This window comes from Grammomys surdaster, unplaced genomic scaffold, assembly GCF_004785775.1.
Source record: "Grammomys surdaster isolate TR1022 unplaced genomic scaffold, NIH_TR_1.0 189, whole genome shotgun sequence".
Taxonomy (NCBI): domain Eukaryota; kingdom Metazoa; phylum Chordata; class Mammalia; order Rodentia; family Muridae; genus Grammomys; species Grammomys surdaster.
In genome coordinates this window covers 496,851-520,598 of record NW_021604634.1, presented here as the reverse complement: position 1 = coordinate 520,598, position 23,748 = coordinate 496,851, and the positions used below count along the sequence as shown (strand labels likewise).

The window sequence follows — 23,748 nt, the reverse complement described above, 5'->3', positions numbered from 1 at the left end:
ACACACACCACACATACATACACATACACACACCACACCACACACAGACACACACATATACACACACATATGCCACACACCACACACACATATACACACACACACCACTCACCACACACACCACAACCCCCCCACATACACACACATGCCACACACCACACACACACACACACATACACACACACACACACAAACAGATGTAATCTTTCAAAGGAGAGGTATCCCCTTGGGCTAGAATCGATGTCTAGAGATGGAGAAAACACATTTTGGGGATGGAAAAATCCACTTCTGAGGGATAAAGGAATCACAGCTAAGGATGCAGGAGTTATTTTGGGGTTGGGGAAGTCATATCTGGGGGATGGAGGAACCACTTGTTGGGGATGGAAGAATGCCCATCAGTTCTGAGGAAGAATACCAGAAAAGTATTAACTAAAGCACGAAGCTGACAGGGCCTGCTTGTCTCACATCCACTCGTTTGCCCCTCAACACTTACCATTGTTTCAAGTGAGTCTGGGTCTTCAGGATGTTTTGATTGGTTCTCTGACTTTCCGGAGTCTACTCCCTCCACCTCCCCACACCCCCAGGGAATGACCTGGAAATAAAGCAGTGAGGTACCACATAAATGATGCCCCTAAGATTTTTTTGCCACATCCCCTGCCTCAGTGGACCCCAGAGCTCTGAGTATCAGCTTCATTAAGACCTCATTAGGATAGGAAAGAAGTTAATAACACAGATGAAATCTCTCTTCAGTGGCTCCTGTGGCTAAGACTCCACCCAAACCATCCTCCAAAGGTCAGGAAAGCTGTTCATGGGGTACTCCTGTGTCCCCACACTCTGTGTAGCCCCTCAGACAGGCTTGGACACAATGAGGTACTAGAAGCAAGAGAATAGATGGGTAAGACCTCCTTGGGTGTAGCAGATATCAGGTCCTATGGCAAGCAAATTCAGGGCCACTTCAGACACTTCTACCCTTAGGTAAGACAGCATCACGAGAGTGAGACACTATGAGATCATGTCTCCTTCCTGAAGAAATGTACCTTATTCCTTAGGCGCCTTCATGTTCAGAACAACTTTGTGGGGATTATGAGCCATGAACAGCTTCAGAGCATCTCACTCCACAAAAGCAGACCCCTGCCCCGCAAGGGTTCAGAACACTCTGGGAGAAGTGGTCAGAAATACAGGCAAGGAGTTTTCATATTCTTCTGATGGCACAGGCTCCTCTGTGGGGGCCTGAGAGACAGAGGTGCTGGATGTATCCATTTGAAAGGTTCTAGAGCACGCCGAGCTGGCACTGATAGCGTAGATAGGACCAGGGATTCTGAGGGGATAATGCATATGGCACATGGGTGGCAAGGGAGGTAGACCTTAAGTAACCACAGTGTGAAAGGTAGAGGTATAATATATACCAAATCCCAAGGGACTGACATATATGGAAGATGGGGGTCATCCAGAGTTCCATAGTCTAGCCAAGAGCAGTTGACAAGAAACTCCATGTCATACTCCAGATTTCCTGTTACTCTGTAGCATAGCACTTGCTAAAGAACTCTTGATATTATTGGTCTTTGAAGGTCCCCTCCAGTGGACAAAACGAAGAAAACTTTCATTTCTGATATTTACAAAATACTATATGCTAGGAAGAGGGTCCTCTGAGAAACCTGGAACAGTATGGCATACTGGATTTGGGGCATCGAATGCCAGGTCCCCCTACAGCAGGTCTATAGTGTGGCTTTCACTTCCTCATTTGTTCCAAGGGCTATGTATACTAGTAGTGATGGACTCTCTCCCTTGTGGATAGATGTCTTGAAGCCTTTACCACTGATGTGGGAAGAAGGTCCAGCTCTCCCAGCACCCTTCAGCAAAGCTGTGTCCTTTCCAGTAGGTAGCTGGGCTCATATTTGGCTTCCACTGCAAAGCCAGAGTTTGCCCCATGGAACCTGACCACAGGAGTCATATGAATGAGGCTCCATTGGTCACTGTTTCTCTTTCCAATCATGCCAGAAGCCTCTGGCCTCCTGTGGATCCTGTTCCCTCCAAATTGTCACCTCCACCCTTTCTGCGTAATACAACCTCCCGATACCATGATCCCCACTGCCTGCATTTGATGTGGTCGCAGGGTACCTGACGAACCACCCAGTTCAACCTCTCCAGCAAGGAAGAAGCCCAACCCCCAAGTTCCCAAAAACCCAAAGCATACGGCCCAGAACACAGTAAACCTGTCTTCAGTTCTATGAAGTCAATGTTTATTGAGTTTGTTTGGAGCCAAGCTGGTCTCCTGCCACTGAGCCCCGCTGCATATAGGCTGCAGCTAAGCCACTCAGACAGCCTTCCAAAGAGGTGCGAGAGGAAAGCAGGCGGGCCCCACGACTGGGCTCCAGGGCTCGGCAAGTGCAGCCAGGGTTTTATTTGCTGAACAAACCTGCGCAGGCGCCCCTGGCCTCTTCTCCAGGGTGAGGCTCAGCCTGGACATGAGCATCACCGGGCTTTTGTTTTGTTTTCGCCAGAGCGGGTCTCCAGCCTTCCTCTCCTCGTTTTATGTAAACTCTGGGGCCCTGCTGGCTGAGAATGAGTTCTGTTTTTTCGGCAGCCCTGTGGCTTTTGGACTCAACAGACTTGAAATTAGTTCATAGCGACCCAGACACACATCACAGCTCAGAAACCACACGGGAGCTGTGCTGCCGAGGCCGCCGCGCCTCGAAGCAGCCAGAATGAAATTTATAACAGTGACCTGGGCCTCGTCAGCCTCATGACAGCGTGTAAAGTGAGTCGCTGCTTACTCACCAATTTGCTGGCGAGGTTGGTGGATTAGGAAATACATCAAAGGTCAGACAGTGGGAGTGAGTCTAGACGGGCTATTTCAGATTCGACACTCCTTGTGTTTCTTTAGCAACCTTTGCAAACACTGATTTTTTAGCAGTGTCATAAAGAGCTTCGTTCACTTCTACAGTCAGAGAGACCACTCCAAGTGACAAGCACCACTTCCAGTTTATGTGTTTCTACAGTGTCCCCAAGTTCCTCTATTTAGAGACAACAGGGACCCAAAGGTTAGTCCTTCTGAGCCCTGCCAGAGTCATGCTCCTGGAGAGGCAAGGGCTTTTCAGGGTAAGCCAGGCACGCAGGAAGCTCTGGGTCTGTGGCCAGCATGCCAAAAAGTAGAAGTGGTTGTGTTCCCTCGGGACCTGAGGGTAAGCCTGGTTTATCATAGTCCTTGTCATCCCTCACGAGTTCCACAGAGGGTTCTCTGAGGGCTGAGGAGAAGCATCCTTGACAACCACCCATGTGACTTTGAAGTGCAAGTCCTTCCTACACCGAATGGCCCAAAGGAGCGTGGAGAGATAAAGGAAGATGGGAGAGTGGCCTCCTGCTTGAGAACATGGGGTTTCACAGGACTTATCACCAGGGTTCTGAGTCTGGGGGTCATGCGGCCATGTGGAGGACATAGGTGGTCGTCATGGCTGGGTACTGTGTGTGGAATGCAGAAAGCGGTTCCTTATCCTACAGTACCCCAGTTGGCCCCACAGAGAGTTTTTTGATGGTGGGCATGCTGAGGGTGAGGAGGCCTGACCCTGAGAGACAACCAAGTAAAGAAAAAAAGGGGGGGGGGGGACTTGGCCAGCAAAAATCCTGAAACATGGTTTACTTCTATGGTAGCTCCTGTTCTTTTCTGTCCGCCACCTACTCAGGTTAGTTCATGCCCTGTCAGCTCTGGACCACCCACATGGGAGTTATAGTCCAAGCTCCAGTGAGCCACCGACTTCTGCCAACCCCAAACCAGGCAGCCCTGCACTATGGGCACAGGTCTGTAATGGGCAGAAGTAGCCAGAAAGGTTAACGGAAATGGCACATACAAACAGCAGAACCTGGAAGGAACACAGCAAGATAGAGGTTCCATTCAAGAAGGTGCCTGGGTGCTAGAGAGATGGTTCAGCAGTTAAGAGAACTGGCTGCTCTTCCAGAGGACCAGGGTTTGGTTCTCAGTACCTGCATGGCAGCTTACAACTGTCTTTAACTCCAGTTACAGATCCATGGGATCTGATGCCCTCGTCTGACCTCCGCAGTACCCAGAGCTAGGCACACAGGTGGTACACAGATGTACATGCAGGAAAAACACTCACTTGTTTTGAAAACAATCTTTAAAAGGAGAAAGAGGAGAGGGAGGGGAACAGGGAGGGGAGTGGGAGGGGAGGGGAGGGGGGAGAAGGAGGAAGAGGGGAGGGGAGGAAGAGGAGGAGATGGAAATGGGAACGGGAGTGTAGTAGACGACACAGGTGCTAGCTGCGTGCAGCGCCCCATACTTGGTACCCCAATGCTGAACAGGCAGCAAGATCACTGCAAGTTTCAGACCATTCAGGTATCCACAGCAAGGCCTTGCCTTAAATGAGAGGGGAAGCATGGGGCCTGGGGAGGACCTGCATGACAGAAGAGAATGCTGTGACAATGATGTGAACCTATGTACTATCCAGAGAAACAATAATAACTGAGTAGAATAATAACTGAAAGAAACAAAGAAAGGAAGAAAGCCAGTTCAGAATGTTCTGCATATGTGCACATATGTGTGTGCATGTGTGTGTGTGTCCACACGTACAGGTGCATGTCCACAAAGCCATGGCGTTTGCTGCTCCCCTCCTGGGGTTAAAGCTAATTTATGGCTGGGCGGTAGCATGCCTAAGGCCACAACCTCAAGCCTGAGTGTCTTTGACTAGTTCTGCTAACACTGAACCAGGAAGCTGGCATAGTCACCTGCTGAGGTGTCACCCAGGTGTCCCTGTGCCCACCAGACTGATTCTATAGAACCACTAAGACTATCTATAGGAAAACCCTATCACTCTCTCAGCATCCCTGACCTCCACTTATGAGACAAAGCAACCTCTTCCCTGTGGTGATCATTAATATAGGACATTGCAGATGTCACCAAAGAACCCTGAACTCATCATAGGCCCAAACCACACAGCATAAAAGAACAGTCACCAACAACTACAGACTAACTCCCTGACAGCAAACTTGGCAGCTACCCTATCTAAACTGTGCTCTCCTGATAAACCTTTCTCCTCTAAGTGCATCTGAAGCGGCATGTTCAGCTATGCCTTCTGAAGTATCCTTTCTTCTGTCCACGGGGATTGCTTGATTTCATCTAAGTGCCCATTCAGTGTAACACAGGACATCAGGGATTGAATTCCAGCAAAACATAAATGTAGACCTCTGGGCTGAGAGCGGGATTGTTCATAGCCAAGTCTAGATGACATCTATCTAGTTGAAGAGTATAAGCCAGGTGGACCCCCCCGAACCCCATTAGATCTACTGTACCAGGAAATTCAGGACAAATCAAGTTGGGTCCAGCACCTAGCCCCACCTGCCCTGGCCATCACCTAGGTTTATGTCCAGGCCAAGGTTCTAAGCCTCCCTCTGCAGACCTCTCAAAGGAGGACAATGAGACACAGCCTTCACTTTGGACACCTAAAGATATGTAAGAAAGTCTTGAACAAGCAAATAAGCCTCTGTAACAGTCAAGGAGCCAGAGACAATGCATGAGGGGCAGGCCAGACCCTGCTCACCACAGCTCACCATATGTTCCCCCCCACACCCAAAGACAGAGTTTCTCTGTATAGCCCTAGATTTCCTGAAACTCATCCTGTAGACCAGCCTGGCCTCGAACTCACAGAGATCAGCCTGCCTCTGCCTCCCAGGTGCTGGAATTAAAGGTGTGTGCCACCACTGCTAGGCTACCTAAGACACTCTAGCTCTTAAGGCCCAGAGGTGTGGATAAGGTAAAGCCGGGCACAGAGGAGATAGGGAAGAAGCTGTTATCTGGCCTCTGCAAAAATGCAGGCAGAAGAATACAGTGCGAGTGAGGTATAGGGGGAAATTCACCTGCCGTAGTGCATACAGCCAGCTGGTCACAGGCCTGGAGCAGAAGAGGAGAGAAAGCATCTGTGGATGGAAAACTGGGGACAGGGTTCTGGAAATAGGGAGCTGGGAACATGGTTTAGAAACAAGAAGTTGGAAACGGGAGCTAAGGGCAGGGGGTGTGGCATTGTGTTGATGGAGAAGACCAATGGGGTTGGGAGGGAGGGAGAGGCAGATGCTGTGAGCTTTTCCAAACTGTTCCCCCAGAACAGTGGGAATTTGCTGTTTCTAAGACCGTTTCATGTCTTTCCTCTTGAATGTAGGAGGTAACCCAGTAGAAGGTGCATCTGAGATGAACTCCAGGCTTTCCTGGAAGACTGAAGGGCCTGTCTGAAGCTGCAATGTCAGTCTCAGTTCAGAGCTGTTGAACCTGTAAAAGGAAAAAGGACCTTTAGGTTTTGGGGGTGTTTTTAGAAGAATACTCATGCCAGCTCAGGCCCTGGACCTCAGCTGGCTAAGCAGCATGTGGGTTCTGTCTGGAAGGGCAATTTTGGCCCAGGAGTTCCTGGCATTCGGGGAGGGGGGGATCTGTTAGTGTCCCTTGGGCATGTGTGGATCAGTTCTTCTGTGTGACTCATACCTGGCCAGCAATTCCAGGACACACCCTGCTCGGTGGATGGAAGGAAACATCTGTTAGTTAAAGCTATCCTTGTGTCCCTAGGTGGGATAAGATGGACCTGGGTGCAATATTGCCCTGGGGGATACCACTGTTCAGCCTCCCCAAGATGTGGGTGCTTCTCATATCAACTGCTGATGTTTGCTGACACAGAGCATCAAAGCAGATTGTAGCACAGTGGCCACAGGGTAGGCTCTGGCCTGAGGCGCTGAGTCTGTTCTGAGTCCTGAGACCCTCTGGCTGGGGTACAGCCTCAGTACCGCTTTTCCATCACCATGGGTGCTCCCTCTTGGCCATTCCGAGCTGGTAGATCCAAGTTCTTCAGGCAATCCTCAGCTTTTCCTTCTCTTGTCATTCCAGGAGCTAGACACCAGTTATGGTGAGCATCCATTTACATTTGTCGTAGAGTATCCTGAGAGCCTGCCAGGGAAGCCCCTAAGCCCCAAGAAAACAAGGACATCTGGCTGACATTCTTGTTTCCCATTGCTGCCTGATCCTAATGAGTGTTGTGTCCCTCTGGCTCCTGCCTCCCTTCTCTTACCACACAGCAGGAGCCATCGTTGTGACACAGTGACTGGCAAGCAGGTAGGTAGTCATTGTATGCTGATGTGCCCTGAATTCCTGCCAAGCTCAGTTGGCACTGTTTTGGCCTCTCGAGTGACTCACCCTCAGAGCTCTGCCTTACTTCTTCCTGTGAGCACATCCCTAAGCCAATTGGCCTTTTTCTGCCACATGCCAGTTGACATCCTTTCTTCCCTAGGAGCTCTAGTCTGGCCTGCTGTCCAGACAAGTAACCAAATCCGTGATCTCAAGGCCTTGAGCTTTCATAGTCTCCAGAACCACAGAGACTAGGATACGATGCCTGTGGATCTTCCTGCTCCTGGGTCTCCAGTGGCTACAGAGCTGAGCATGAGTGCACATCTCTGCCTGTATCGCATGGTCAGCCAACACACAGCGTGCAGGAAGGAACTGCTTCCTCTCAGCTCTCACCATGGGGACCTCTTCCAGAGCCCTCAAGGAGGGCATTTCCACCAGGCTGAAGTCTAGGGAGGCGACGCTCAATCTGACTGCCGGCTTGTTTTATTTGACAGATGTTGGAAGATGTGTGATCATTTTTTTCCCCTTATGTTTCGCTTGCTTCTAGAATGCATGGCAACCTGCTGGCTGGTAAATCAAGTTAAGTTGTTGCTTCTAAAAAACCTATCTGCCACAAGGAATGGCCCAGACCTATAATCCCAGCAGGTGTGAAGCAGGAGGATCTCCAAGAATTCTAGGTTACCTCGGAATATAGTGTGGATGTGTTGTCTCTAAAACCAACAAAAAGCAGGAAAGAGAACACTGGAACCTTATTTCAGTCCTGTTTGGAGAAAGTAGAATAAATACACCCAGGCTAAGATCCAGTAAATATGAGAGGGAAGCCCCAGGCTCAGGACTGCAGCAGGCCCTGTAGTCCACCTGTTTTTGAACAGAGCAGGTAACTGGGGTCTGAATGAGTCCTTCAGGACAGGACGTGGTGTCTCCATGGTTCCCGTGCTTCCTCTCTGTGGGATTTGATGAGGACTTGTGCCCAACCTTGTCTATCTCACAGATGTTTCCCTAATAAATCTGCATATTTAATCCTTCTCTGGGAAGGATCAGCCAGACAAGGAAAATTACATTTACTGACAAGTGGACAAAGAGAAAGGGGTCTGTTTGTCTACTGTGCTCCCCTTATGGTCCTAGGCAATACCAGCACGGCTGCCAGCTTTATCAATAATAGTGAATCCGTGGAAATACAGGGGACTGGAGGTGTGGAGTGGGACACAGTCACTGCTTGGGAAGCAGATGAGCTCCTGGTTTGGGTTTTGGTCAGCTGGAGGACCAGTGGCTTGCTGGCATTCCTTCTACGTAGCTGTCACCTCTGTTCTCAGCACCTGGTCCCCACACACCTTCATCGGTTCACTTGCTCGTGAAGAATCTAGGGTACTCAGAGTGTTTCCGTCAAGTGCCTCCAAGGCTATGGCTAGCTAAGCAGGAGGGCAATAAAGGCTCACATTCCACAGCATGGCATGAAGGACTGGGGAGGGTGCTTCAGGCGGAGGAAGGACCTGTGTGAGGAGGCACACTCGGGCTCACCATGAGCTGGGCTCCTCTCTTCCTCTCAACAGCCACAGGCCCTTCTTTCATCTCGTGCCTCTCAGAACCTGGTGGTTTGGGTTTCCCATGTCTTGGCAAGCTGCCAGAGGCCTCCATCTACAGGCCCAGAGCTGGCTCAGGGCACAAAGGAGCTCTGTTGGTGGAGCCGAGGGCGGAGGCCCCAGCTGGCTCCAGAGGGGTCTGGCCCAGACCAGCATTGGCAGGAAATCACTGGCAGCCTCAGGTACCAGAGGGATCACTGAGGGCGCAAGCAGCCTCAGTCAGGAACTGAGATTCTCTAAAAACCCCGTGGCCTAGCAGCCAAAGGAGGGAGTGCCCATGATTTGCTGAAAGGCCTGAAATATACTCACCACCACCACTACCACCAGCAGCAGCCTCAGCAGCAACAGCAGCAGTGCTTCAGAAGTCCAGGGGCGGAGCTGAGCCCCTATAAAATAAGTAAGCACAAGCCTCACAGGGAACCTGAGCCTTTCTGGGGAGGGAGAAGCTGGTGGGTGAGATTGTAAACATCTGAGAGATATTTGATCTGCTCCAGCAACAGGCACAGGCCCTTGGCATGTACATCCCAATTACGGCCACGGTTCTGTGCTCGCTACTCTTGCTGTGTGGGCGCAGTGTCGTAATGGAACTTGCCCCATGTCTCTGCCACTAATTAGCAGGTGACCTTAGGCAACTCCCCTGAACCTTGCTTCCCTTGTCCGTAGAGAGTGGGAATGATTAATAGAGACGCCAAGGAGATGGGTGGGGGATCTGACTTATCAAATGACCGAAGAACAAAGTGAAGAGGGGGCGGGGTGTTCACAGGGCTGCACATTGCAAAGGTAGCCCCCACCTGGCACTGCTGGGGAACACAGGATCTTTTGATCCAGGTTCGTGGGATCAAGGTGGTCTAAGAGACCTCACGCCCCACATTAGCTGCCATCTTGAGTTGCTGGCTGCATCCAGAACAGAGTCAGTTCCTCCAAGGGCTAGGAGAAGGCAGAATGCAAACCCTACTAAAGCATGGAGATAAGAGGTGGCGAGCACTGGTCCTCAGCCACCATCTGCCAGACCCAGAGCTCTCCGTACCCATGTGGTCACTAAAATTTGCCTTTTGTTCGTAACCATAACAAAGCCATAGATGTGATGTGTGACAAGGAAGTGTCCTTAAAAGCTCAGAGCTCACCTTCAATGACCACCCCGAGCTCAGAGCTCACACCATCAATATCTGCCCCTGAGCTCAGAACCCACCTTCAATAACCAGCCCTGAGCTCAGGGCTCACCATCAGTGATGACCCCTGATCACAGCTGAGCCCCGCATACCTAGTCCTGTGTCCTATAGACTCGCTTTTCCCAACCCCCATGGATAGCATCTTTGTGCACGTCATCAGAGGAAGCACCCTGGTGATGTGATGTCCTTAGCACAATGCCCTCTCTGTGGAATCCCAGTAAGCTGACTCCCAGACACACTGGCTCTCCAGGAGGGTGGAAGGGTGTCACTTTCTGTTTGCACAGAGGAACTAATGAAAAGCTAATATGCATCTCCCAATTCCAGAGCCATTCATGGATTATGTTCTATTCTCAGAAGCTTGTTTGAGGGTTCAGAGTCATCCTCCCCATTTCTCCAGCCTTTATCCTCTGCCTCTCAGGTCAGCACTGTGGACTCAGTGAGAAAGAAATTAGAAATTCTTGCTCGCTAAAGTGGAAAAAGTCCTGCAAGCTGCCACATGCATGCTGAGGTCCATTTAAGAACAGTATTTGGATGCTATGAACTCACTGTCCTTTTCACACAGAATCAGATAAGCGCATAGGGTGAATGCTATAGATTACCCTGTCCAACCCTATTGCTTTCCTGGAAAGGTAACTGCTTCAGTACCTGACCTCAGACACCACTACTAACTCAGGTCAGAACAAAGGCTCAGACACATCCCTACATGTATTATTTTCTCCACACCAGTGCATGTCTCCTCCATGTGAGCTTGCAAGATCTGTAAAATATGGAGGAATCACAGAGATGAGCAAATTCAGGCCCAGTGAGAACAGGACCTGTTCACAGCTATCTGTATACCAGCTATCGGTAGCAACTACCAAGACCTTGATCTGTCCTCTTTCTGCCCAGGAAGCCATGGTGTGGATCACTGAGCGGCTGGGGCCAGTGCCAGAGTCACGATCCTCAGCAAAGATCCAGTCCTATGCATCTACTCAGGTCAACCCTGGGAAGAGGTGTGTGAGCTGACACCACCACACATGGGTAGCTAGGCAGACACCATGTTCCTGGCCTGGTGAATCCCATTCATTCCTGGTGCAATGGGTCTTGTTTTGTTTTGTTTCCATCTCAGCAGAAGGCTTTATGCGTGCTATGCAAATGGTCTACCTGTGGGTCCTTTTCTACTGAATTCTATTTCCTGAGAACTGAAGGTGGGTGGGCTGAGGGGAGAGTTCCATAAGCAGTCCCTGGACAGGTGACGGGGAGGTAAATGCACGAGGAATCAGGATAGAGTGAGGCAATCTTCATGAGGAGTACCCCAGAAATGGAGCTCCTGGGGAGAAGCCAGTCCGTCCTCCCCAAGCCAAGGACAGCCTGTCAAACCAGGATGGAATTTTCAGCCTCTGAGTGGGTACAGGCGCTTCTGACACCAAAGCATTTCATGTTGCCTTTAGGTTAAAAGGTAAATAAATATGTATACTTACCTGGCAGGGGAGATACCATGATCATGAAGGTGGTTTTCCCAGGGCGAGGCTCACCCATTGCACTTGGGGTGTGCTGACCCCTGCGATTTCCCCAAATGCGGTAAACTCGACTGCATAATTTGTGGTAGTGGGGGACTGCATTCGCGCTGTCCCCTGAAAAATAAATAAACAAATAAATAAATAAATAAATAAATAAGGTAAATATGCTAGTGGCAGCACTCCTGTGACCAAAATGCCCAACAGGAACAGCTGAAGTGAGGAGAGATTGACTTCATGTATTTAGAGGCCTCGGTCCACTGTGTCAGGAAAGACTTGGTGGCATGAAGCTGTAACAGATTGCTCACATCACAGTGGACCAGGAGGCAGACAGTGTACCTGTGGTGGCTTGAATGAGAAATGTCCCCCATAGGCTCACATATTTGGTCACTAGTTGCTGATACTGTGTGAGGAAGTTACGAAACATTTAGGAAATGTTCTTAAGAAAGGAAGTATGTCACTGGAGGTGGGCTTTGAGGGCTTATAGCTTCATCTCACTTCCTGCTTCCTCTGTCTTGTTCCTGCTTCTGCCTCTTGCCACCAAGCCAACGCCTTCTCTGTCAACACGGACTCTCCCTCCCGAACTGTAAGTTAAAACAAACCCTTTCCTGGTTGAGTTGCTTTTGGCCAGGGTATTTTATCACAACAACAGAAAGCAGCAAATATAGTATCAGAACCAAGAGTCAAAGTCTTCAAGGGCTCAGTTCTAGTGACCCACTTCCACTGGATGGGCCCACCTTCTAAAAATGCCATGGCTTCTTGCTCCTCAGCCAGTGGCTCATTTAATGGGCATCTAGTCAACTCAGCTGTGGAAGCTGACACCACCACACATGGGTAGCTAGGCAGGCCAATGGATCCAGATACCCATGCTAGAGGGATCATTTCATATTGCACTGATTCCAGTTTTGTAGGCCACATGATAATGCTAAAGTCAAGAGGACCCATGGTCTTGGCTGAGCCTCTAGCACGTTCATGACTGCAGCCATAGAGAGTGCCCACAAGGAGATGAAGCCCATCATCCGGGAACACTATTCAAAGGTGCACTAGAAACCACATTATCCAGTTTAATCCAGGTACAACAAGTAATACAGCATTGTACCTTGCCTCTCTCTGAGAAGCGCCATAATTGGCTGCTATCAGAAGCACGATGGTATTATAAGAAAGAGGATCTGCCCTTTAAATACATGAGAACCTTCACTGTGGATGGGTATGTGTCTTCCTTGCGACCACTGGAGACCTACCATACCAATCCTTCACATGGAATAACTTCCTCAAGCACATGGGCATCTATCTACCTGGAAAATACTCACATTCTGGAGGGGGATACAGTTGATGTGCAGGCCTAATGTGACATCTTTGAAGAGAAGATCCAGGCTGCTAGTGAAGGACTGAGCTATTTTCTGGGAGCAGTGACTCTGACATTCTCATTGCCAGCAATATAAGCCAGGCTCCGTCTGTGATCTGGGACCTGTGTGAAGGCTCTAGCCATGGACGCCATCTTGGCTAATGCTACATTTTATGATCTCAGCCTCACTAAGGTGCCCACTGTGATGCTGATGGTGGGCATGGGCACTGTCATGGATGCCAGAGATGTAAGGATCCTCATCACAGGTTCTCACAGGCCTCGGCTCTGTACAAGACCATTGAGGAGAGGGTAAACTGTATGTGGACCACACCTACCTTCCAGCTTCCATGTGTGCATGTGATAAGGATGCTAGTTCAGCACTGATGGTGAAGAATCTCTGGCATTTCAATGTTTGATGCTTGTCCATAACAATTACCATGTCAGGGAGAAGGGTTTTTAGAAACACCAGTCCTCTGGGGAGCGGTACAGTAAGTAACCAGGGGTGGGATCTGGATCCAGTACTTCAGAAGGACAGGTAGGTCTTGTTAAAAGTTCAATTTAGGAGAGTAAAATTATATTTCTTTAATATACCATGGATACTACAAGTGCTTTGAACTGAACTGGTTTGGGCTATGAGACTAGGTACCCACTAGCCATGAAGTTTAGCTGTAGGGAAAATAGCTTCTTTACAACTTTCTCCTTCTTTTTCAGTATGAAGGATTGAACCCAGGGCCTTGCACATACCAAGCAAGTTTTATCAGTGAACTATATCACCAAACTTCCACTTATCTTTGTAGCTTAATCAGAAAAAAGCTCTCTGAAAAATACACTGCAGCCTTTTTTTCTGATATGCCCAAGAGTCGGTCACAGCTTTCTCTCTGCCTCTACCTCAGTCCGAGAGTACCACATACTCCCATGGAGAACTGTTTTCCACTGTGCATGTATCTCAGGTGGGCGGGACTTAGAGCTTAGACGTTTTCAGCCCTGCCAGTCCTCTGAGTGGACTTGCCCACTGAGAGTCACTATTGCAGATAAAGAAACAAGCTTTCTGAACCTAAATTATCCACACAAGGAAACCAGTCCTCTGTCAATACCACACACCCAGGGAGGAAACCGATCTCCCTCTCACCCAGTGTGTCTCCCTGCCTTCCCATGAACTTGGAAGCCTCCATGGGTAGGGCTGGGTATAGGGGCTAAAATGATGGCTTCAGTAGATAAACTCAAAGCCTCCAAGGGCCTAGCCATTTCATCATAGTCTTCTCTCTCAGGAATCCAAGGAAAGAAAGAAAAAAAATTTCCCCACCAGACTTTTGTGTTTTGTCAAGGACTCTTGCATACTCTTCAGAAAAGAGAAGATTTATGCCGTGATAGAAACCACCATGATTTCCGTGTTGCTTACTCAAGGAGAGGGGTGTCTACACATACAGGGCATGCTCTCGCTCCTGTCTCACTACACAGCACATGCTTCTAGACTGTCTCCCCACTTAAACACCCTGATAACCCTACCCCTCAGGTTGTCAGGTATTCTCCGATGCTCTCAGAAATACAGTCTTTCCCATCTGTCTTCCAGGCCTCCTTCCTGCTAGGCTGCTAGACTCAGCCTGCCTTTCCATTCTCTAACCTCCATGGAGTGGTCATCTTTCCCTCTGCTTCTGTGCCAGTTTGAAGCTACTTCTGCCTCCTCTGGGCAATGGTGTTTCAGACCTTGGCTCTGGCCTCTTTGTAAGTACTATGCTTAGTACTAGCAAAGTATTTGCTAGTACGTTGCCCATAGCTTTTAAACATGACTGTGCTACCATTCTGTAGCAAGCTGATAGATCAATATACTTGTTTATGGTTTGATATTTTTCTATTAAATCCAATATTTAAAAAATATTTTTAAGGAGTCCCTGTGGCCTTAACAGTTCCTATACTGTTAAGAATTCCAAAGTTTCTTGAGATGTGGGTCAGAATCTTATCTGTGAGCTCCCACAAAATCAGAATGTAAATGACACATCTCACTGTGAATAGAAGGAAGGGGAGTTTGAAGAAGAGAGACAGAACAGAGCAGCACTCAAATCCACATCTCCGAATTCCTCTACATGCTCCTGCAAACCGGCTCAAAAGGCCTAAGAACCACGTGGGGTCAGATTTAGTCATAGCCACAACCCCACCTTTCTGGGACCAATTTTTTCTATTAGTTATTTTTCCACGACTTTAACCAAAACTCCTGACAGAAACAGCCTGGGGCAGAGGAAAGATTTATTTTGGCTCATGGTTTCCAATACTTTAGGTCTGCTGGGGTGAGAAAAGAACCAATGGCTCATGGCAGCCACTACGCTGGGGACTCCACAGATCACAGATGACCAAGGAGCAGAGGGGAGACTAGAGGCAGGAGCAATGCTATAACTTTCAAATGCCTGCCACCAGTGACCCAAGTTCTTCTAAGTAGGTTTTACCTTCAAGAGGTCACAGACCACACCCCCACCAATAGTATCACTGGCTGAGGGCAAGTGCTCAAAATATAATGCAAGAAATGGGGCATATTGAGTTTGAACTATAATAGTAAATACAAAAAGAAAAAGAAAAAAATGTTGTGAGCCTTCTGGCATCCTGCTCCATGTGCCAGCCATTTGGAAGTTGCCACTCTTCAGTCCAACACAAAGAAAGAAGTTGAACAAACTAAAGAGTCAACAGCTCTTCTTAGAACAGAGAAACAGATGAGGTCACAGAGAAACGGCTGTCCTGGTAATGAAGAGACAAGCAGGAAGTCACAGCTCCCCCAAGTTGAACTCTGCACAAGCCAGAGCTAAGTCAGGAGCCTGGACTGTGATCGGCACCTCAATGGAAACACAGCCTTAGAGAGAAAACTGTAGAGCTTCCAGCGCTAGGGACACACTTGTGAATCCCTCTCAGGACTCCAAGTCCTGTGGGGAGCATCAGCGGAAAATCCCCTAATGTTCTGGCAAGGGGTGGGGGAAAGCCACGCTGGAGTACACCAGCTCTCCGCTCTAACAAGACAGCCTTCAGAGGAAACTGACCAGAGCCCAGGCTGCCGGGGTTCTGGGAGAGTCAACCCACTGGGAGGAAAGGAAGTGCACGGCTGGAGTTCTCTTTAGCCATTCTTTCCCACCACACATTTGTGAGGTGCACTGGCCCCATCACGGGATCAGCAGGATTAGAACTGCTGAGTCTCTTTGTGACAGCTCCTTTTTCCTGTGTATAAAGTTCTTCCATATATATATATATCAAAGTTCTCAAAGTGGGACTGAAAGTATTGTTAAGTTGGTAGAGCACTTGCCTAGCATGAACAGAGCTCTGAGTTCAATCCCCAGCACTGCAGAGACTGAGTGTGTGGTACATGCCTATAATCCCAGCACTCAGACGAAAGAGTCAGGAGGATCGGGACTCCAAGACCATCCTTGGCCTTGAACTAAAGGCCAGCGTAGACTACATCAGACTCTATCTCAAAAGAGATGTGGAGAGCCATAAAGGAAGGAGCATAGTTTGCAGAGGCTGAGCAAGTCTGAGCTACCTCGGGAGTGTTGGGGAAGCCAAATAGAGAGTGTAAACAACAATGACTAAGAAGCTAAAGGCACTGACAGATAAGATGGATGGCGTGTACGGAGGGATGAGCAAGGTAAGCAACGAGGTAGAAATTCTAGGAAGAACCAAAAATAAGTGTTAGACGTACAAACACTGTAGCAGGAATGGGGAATGCCCCTAACGGACTCCCCAGAGGACTAGGTAGGAAAGCGCTGAGCTTGAGTACAGAGTAGAAGAAACCTTCCAACCAAGAAGCAAAAAGAATAAATTGAAAGGTTCAGAGAGGAAGATCCAAGAGTTGTGAAAGGATATGTATGAAGGGAATCCCAGGAGGAAAAGAAAAGACGGAATATACAAAATGTTGAAAACAAAAATGACTGAGAAATCCCTCAAATCAGATGTCAGGCACAGAGAGCCCCATGCAAGATAAATACAAACAAAAACCTACATCTAAAACCTACATTAAAGTATCACTGCCAAACTGCAGAAGGTCAAAGGGAAAGACAATACTGGAACCAGAGGGCTTGCTCAGTAGTGAGGAGAGTATACTGCTCTTGCTGAGGACCTGAGTTCAGAACCCAGCTCCCATGTCAGATGGTTCATAACTGCCTTAAGTCCAGCTCCAGGGGATCAGATGCCCTCTTCTGGCCTCACAGACACCTGCATGCCTGAATACATATCTATACACAGATGCACATTTATACAAGTAAGTGAAAATAAAATACAGGTACTGTGAAAGGTGAAATGGGGAGGAACATTAACTGAGAAGGGTATTATTGGGAGAGAGAGAGAGAGAGAGAGAGAGGGAGAGGGAGAGGGAGAGAGAGAGAGAGAGAGAGAGAGAGAGAGAGAGAGAGATTTGAGGATGTTTGGGAAAGTACATTATTTTATAAACATATACATATTTAATGATGTTACACCATAGTGATAATTGACCCCTTGATAGCCATAAACTATCTAACAGAAACCCAACTGCCCAACATGGAAAACTCTCCATTCCAAGTCTTGTTGGAAGGGTCCAAGAGACTCTCAGAACAATACAGGCTATCGCCACTGCCCTTGGTTGCTCCGGAACTGAGCAACCAAGAAACAGATCCACTCACAGATCTGCTCCTTAGGACCACACCTTTGGACACAGGACTTGGAAAAGGGGAGAGGGGACTGATCTGGAAGCCTGTCTCACATGAGGACTAACTCTCACAGTGTTAGGAGGTCTACAAGCTGCCAAGGGAGTGAGGCAACAACAGTCCTACCCAGCTGTGATGCTTACCAACCACAATGATGTTCCTCTGCAAGGTATCCCTAGTGGTGTAATAGTGGAGCTTTTATCTTGTGGATAATCAGCAGCTATCTAATTGGACTTAAGGTCCCTCAATAGGAGAGAATTCATATCTAATTGGACTTAAGGTACCTCAGTAGGAGAGAATTCATACCTGGAACTGTAAGCCTAGCCAACTCTGTGTAGCTAGCAAGGTCATAAACCTTAAAGGAGAACTGACTACAGCCATTGTACTGAAATAATATACTTTCTAATTGCGCTCTCAATACTTACCCTCATCCCCACAGATAAATGTGGCTCTCGCCCCTCATCAAACAAGCCTCTTTCCACATCAGATGGAGACAATCGTAGAGATCCACACTAGTCAAAATGCAGAGAATGACTGGCCACAAGATTCCCATCCCCAACTGATACCTCTGCAATGTAGAATTTCCCTGAGGGGTGGGAAGACTGTAAGAGCCAGCAGACTAGGAAGCCTGCCTCAGATTGTGTCTTCAAGGCATGACAGGGGAGCTGCATCCGTGAACTCTCAACAGCACAGCTATCTGAACAGAACTGACACAATGACAATACCTCTTGACATTCCAACATGGATAGGGGAAATTTTAGAAGGCCCCACTCATGGATGAAGAGCTACAGGCAACCAGTGGCTACTGAGAGAGAGAGAACCAGTTTTTTTCTAGACACTAATTCTCCCATAGGCTATTCAGTCTCAAGTGTGGAGCAGTAAGCTTATGTACTTACAAGGGACACCAGATGGATTTGGGGTGATTTTGTTGTTGTGGTTGTGGTGGTAGTGGTGGTAGGGTGTGTGTTTGTGTGTGTGTGTGTGTGTGTGTGTGTGTGTGTGTAAAACAATAACAATTAAAGACGAAGAGGTCACAAATTTGAGAGTGCTCAGGAAGAGTTTATATAAATTCAGCACTCATGTATAAATTTAAAAAAAAACTTTGAAAAAGTCTATTAAATAAAATAAACCTTTTAAAAGAATCATCCATATGTAAGTAAAATGAATTTCATCAGTGACACAGGGACAGAAGAGAGGAAGTGTGGCTGTTTTGTTTGTAGCAGCTTTATTCACAACTTCTCAAACCTGGAAGCCAACAGATGTCATGTGGTACATCTACATGGTGGAATATTGGTCAGCCTTAGGAACACATGGGAACTAAGCCATGGACAACTTGGAAGAAATGCCCATTATCAAGTGTGAGCAGCCAATCTAAAAAGACGGGATGTTCCGTGAGTCGGGGTCTGCCAGGGGCACTGAAAATAGCTAAGTGTTTTGTCCAAGATGACCCAGAATTCAAGTGTCCAAGCCAGGATTTGAATACAGACGTGTATCTGGTCCAAGAGTTAAGTTGATGGGACAGTCATCCTGTGGCCCATCCACCCTGGGTGCGTCCTAGAGTGCAGGAGAAGGTCAAGTAGAAAAAAGGGCTGATGGAAGTCTGTCTGTCCACAGTACCCAGCATGACCAAACAAAAGCCACAGTTCCGATCTACCTGAGTCTGGTATGTGAGACAGACTGCTTTAGTCACACTCAGAGCCAAGGAGCCAAGGCCTGCTTTCAGTCACAGTCCTTCCTCTGTGTCACATCCAAGCTGGCACCAGCAGGTACAGACTCACTCTTTCCCAGGGAACATGAACACGGCAGCACTGGCCTCATAAGTGCTGCAGCTCGCTTGAGCATCCCTGTAAGAAGTGGGTGATGAGGAATTGAAGGAACCCCGGGGATAGGGTTCGGTGTTATCGAGCTGTGTGTTTCTACAAGACCTACATAAGAGTTTATATAAATCCAGCATTTGTGTATAATGACCTTGCACAAACTTCAGGCTGTTGTATAAGACACTTAAAGAGACTGAGTATAGGCAGTTGGAGTGACAGGACTCTGTCCTCTGTCATGGTAGGACCGCAGAGTCCCACTGGGGTAGATCCTGTGGAATGTGAACCCACTGCCTCTGGTTGTAGCTCTCTGAGATTCTACATGTGCTCTTTTTTTTTTAATTCCAAAATCTGTGGTGTTATAAATGCCATTGGTAACTGTTCAGTGATAATAACAGCAGCTGCCATTTTTCCTTCTGAGAACAGTGTCGGTCTTATATGGAGCCAGGAGTTCCTGCCCTCTGTTGAATTGCAGAGGAGAGCAACAGACAGCTCTAAGACACAAGCCAGAAGCATTACCCACATGCTTACACACTGAGAGAGGTTTGTTTTGTGTCGTGTTGTTACTGTTACATTGTTTTTAATCTAGGTAATGCCTTCCTGTTGGCTCCAAAGTCAGGAGACAGGTTCATTATGAAGCCCATGGAGAAGTACAGTCCCTCTTGGCTGAGTGAGCCCTGCTTGGCATAGCTGGACCTGCCTAAGTGCTAAGAGGGAAGTTTCATAGGACTGGGAAGAACTCATAGTACCAGGGGTTGAGGGGAGGGCACACAGGAAGCATCTGGGATGGTCAGGAAAGATACCTAGAGGTCTGCAGAGCCAGAAGCAATGTTGTGTGGAAAAACTTGGAAGAGAAAGGGGATCTACATATCCCTCTCTCTGAGCTTAGATTAGCTGAGTTTACCAAAACACATATGACACAAAACACCACAACATTGCCCAGTTCCCTGTTATTTAGGAAGATGTTCTTGCCAAGGCCATGATCACCACAGCCTCTGTCTACCCCATCCACACACAAGGCCAAGAGTTCTTCCTCCTGCTCCTGGCTGCATGGCCTCTAGAGAGCCCCTTGACTGAGTGGCACAGCCTGCTTCCTTCTCTGCTGATGCAGACAGAGAGAAGCAGGTCAGTCAGTGACTAGCTTGGAGTCTAGGCTTCCCTGAACATAACCTGTCCTCATTTTGTTGAGTCCCAACCCTTATCTGTACCCTAGGAGCTAGCACTGAGTCTTCACCTGGGGAGAGCACTCCAGAATGAGCAGGGAGCACTGAGTGCTCACCTGGAGAGAGCATCCCAGAATAGGCAGAGAGCACTAAATCCTCACCTGGGGAGAGCACTCCAGAATGGGCAGGGAGCACTAAGTCCTCACCTGGAGAGCACCCCAGAATGGACAGGGAGCACTAAGTCTTCATCTGGGAAGAGCACACTAGAATGGGCAGGGTGCTGAACTGTGGAAAGAGGAAACAAAAGCTCACCCCTGCTGCAGTTGGTCTGAGCTACCCATGGGGGGCATGTGTGCACCACTAATGGAGACCAGGGCAAATGAAGATGTTTCAGTGATAACAGGTGTTGGGCTGAAAAGAGTGTTAGGGTTAAACACAAAAGTCTCTCAGAACACTGAGGATGTGAAATAAAATGATGGACAGCTGGATATGAGAGAGGCAAACTGACCAGATAAGAGGGCCGTATGTTAACATGGTCATCTCTACAGCGGGGCCAGGTGAACACGTGGAGTGTGGGACTTGCCAGTTGGTTTGGTTTGTGACTGCTCAGAGTATAAACCAGTGGCAGCAGAAATGATTCAGCATTATCTAGTTTCCACCATAAGTCCTAATTTAAAACAAACAAAAACTAGACACGGGCCCTAGGGGGCAACCCTTTGGAGCTGTGTCCACGGGGTGTCTAGCCCCAACTGATAAATCTACACAGCAAATCGGACAGCCAAGCGAGGAGACAAAGACTGTAAAGAGCCAGGAACCAAGATGTCACAGCCATGCACTCTCAGCATCCAGACACCTAACCAAGTTCTGGGCGAGCACGGCTCTGGCTGACACGCCAACGTGAGCACGCTCCACCTCTAGATGAAGACCCACGGGCAACTAATAGCTGCTGAGAGAGAAAGATCAGCTTCCTCCAGGGATAGGCTCCGGGATGTGTTATCCGATTCCAAGTGGTCAGCCCTAACACATGTACGCATGGGCCATATTAAAATGTCCCAGTGGATTGGGTATGGTTGTATGTGCATGCACATACAACACTTGTGTTTTAAATTAATATATATTCAGAATTTTAAACTAAAAATCCTATAAAAGCTTGACCCATACTTTTTTCTTTTTTGAGAAGTAGGGAAAGGAGAAGACAGTTGAAGTAAACACCATTTTTTAATGATTTAATTACAACATCAAAAACACCCCTAGTTTGCCCAGGGGAGGTCTCTCTAGGGGGAAACTGGGTCTCTGAGGACCACCCAGCCATCCTGCCTGTTTCTTTCTTAATCTGCCTTTAAATCTGCCTTCAGAGAGAAGGCAGTGGCTCCCTAGCCTCCCTGTGTCCACACTATCTGGACACCATGTCACGAGCTAAGCCAACTGCGGCTGGCTTTCCTAGGTGTAGCCTAGGAAGGTGTCTGTTGGACAAAGAATGTTTAATTAAGGACTGCCCTGTCTGCTCCTTGATTTCTCCCCCTACCACCAAACAGGCAAGCCTCTAGGATGCATAGCCACAAAATTTGGGGCTTGCTCTTTGTGCTTGCTAAAACCTTGGGAGTCTACATCTTTGGAGAGTTCAACAGCCCAGGAGGAGGCAGAAGAGCTCAGAACCCCAAAACCCTCCCCCACTCCACCCTCACACCATCACCAGTGAATTCATAGCAAGGTCCGGCTGGTTTGAAGCTGAAGGCTCCGCTGGCATTCCGGTAATCAGCCAGGAAAATCAGCACACACAAAGGCAATGCTTTGTTTGAGCTGTGCCTTATTCTGTAAAGAAAAATTTTTTTGAAAAGCAATTATATTTTAATAAATGTGGCTGTGATTACAGATGGCACTTCATTTCACAACAGAACCTGTATGCCCCAGCAATTAGCAGCCGGAAAATTAGCAACACGGAGCCCATTGCTGGGCCTGCGTGATGTTTTCATTACAGGAGTTACAAATCACCTATTAATCTTCTGCTAAACGCACAGCAACATGCTCACATTCCACACCTCAAAGTCAGCTCTGTGAAGCCACTCTAAGTAAACAAAACAGGACGCCAGGAGGCAGCTTGTCAGCATGGGACTCATGGCATCCCTGGACCCCCCTAGTGTGACTCATGGCATCACTGGATCCCCTAGTGTGACTAGAGGACTAACCCACCGGAGCCAAGTGTCACCCAGTATATGAGACTAGCCTGTGGGGGGGGGGGGGCATAGCACACGGGGGAGGGCATAGCCCACCCACAGCCTACCCAGGTCTCTCTGTGGGTAGTCGGTCTCCACGGGGATAAACAGTCTCGGATAAACAGTCTCACAGGGACAGTCTGCTATGGATGATTGTGGGGAGCACAGGAAGCCCTGAGTGAATGTGTATGATTGACAAGGACCCAGTGCCTCAGAGCCGTGGGAAATGGCAAAGCCTTCCTCAGAATGAGGCTCAGAGGTACGCAAAGCCTTCCTCTGACCTAAGTATCAGGGTTTACAAATGATTGGCCAGTGCATGCAAAAAGTAACAACTGTAGCTCTTTCCTCCTGATGCTGTATTCTGAGACTGCTCCCCTACACAGACCTCCTAAAGAGACCCACTAACTCCTCCCTGTGCTGTACCATTCTAAACTTGCTAAGGCTGTTGTAGTATATGCCGCTCCATCTGAGCAAGCACAGCCACCCCATGTGACCCCAGCTTTCCCAGGCCTGTATCTATATGTCTGCCGTTTCCTTATTCCTTCTTCAGGACCAGGCTGTGCAGGACGTAGATGGCAGATGGTAGATCTGTGTCACAGATGGAAACTGTGTGTGGAGATGGTAGATCCATCCAGCTGGTTTGTCCAAACATGGTCACTCTACTAGAGATCTCTTGATTCCCTAGTGGCCTGTATCAGATGCCAGGAGCTGTTGACCCAGGAACACTGAGGCCTATTCTGCAAGTTCCATCTTGTAAGAGAGCCAGGAGACAGTACAGATGCAAGCTGGGTCATGGGTTTACAAAGCCTCGGGTCCCATACCCACAAACCGGCCCGCCTCCTTCACCTGTGCTACAATACTTGCTACCTGTCAGTAACAGGCCAGCAACCGTAGGAGATAATGGTAAGGAGATAGGAACCCCGGCTTCCCTTCCCTAGAGCCATGGCAGGTATAGACAGGCAGGTGTAGACTGGATTCCTCACTCCAGCCCACTTGAGCCTCCCACAAGCAGCTCCATCAGAGACCCAAGGCCCGGGGAGCTCTGCCTTAGGTTGACATGTCTACAGTCAGGGTGTCCATATAGCCTCCTACTCGGGTCCCCAGACCCCACAGCAGGCCATATCACATGACAAGTCCAGAACAGAGGAGAGTGTGCCTCTGCACGGCCTTCTATGGCTCTCTAGCATGAAGACCATGCATGC

At 48.5% G+C, this 23,748-nt stretch overlaps 1 non-coding gene and 1 pseudogene across 1 annotated transcript; both read left to right on the top strand.

Moving 5' to 3' along the window:
- Window positions 1-13,164, top strand: part of LOC114622534 — a 20,285-nt pseudogene extending 7,121 nt beyond the window's left edge.
- LOC114622565 lies at window positions 11,316-11,479 on the top strand. The gene has a single exon (XR_003711627.1). It is a non-coding gene; the product is annotated as a U1 spliceosomal RNA (small nuclear RNA).
- Window positions 13,165-23,748: the final 10,584 nt, after the last annotated feature.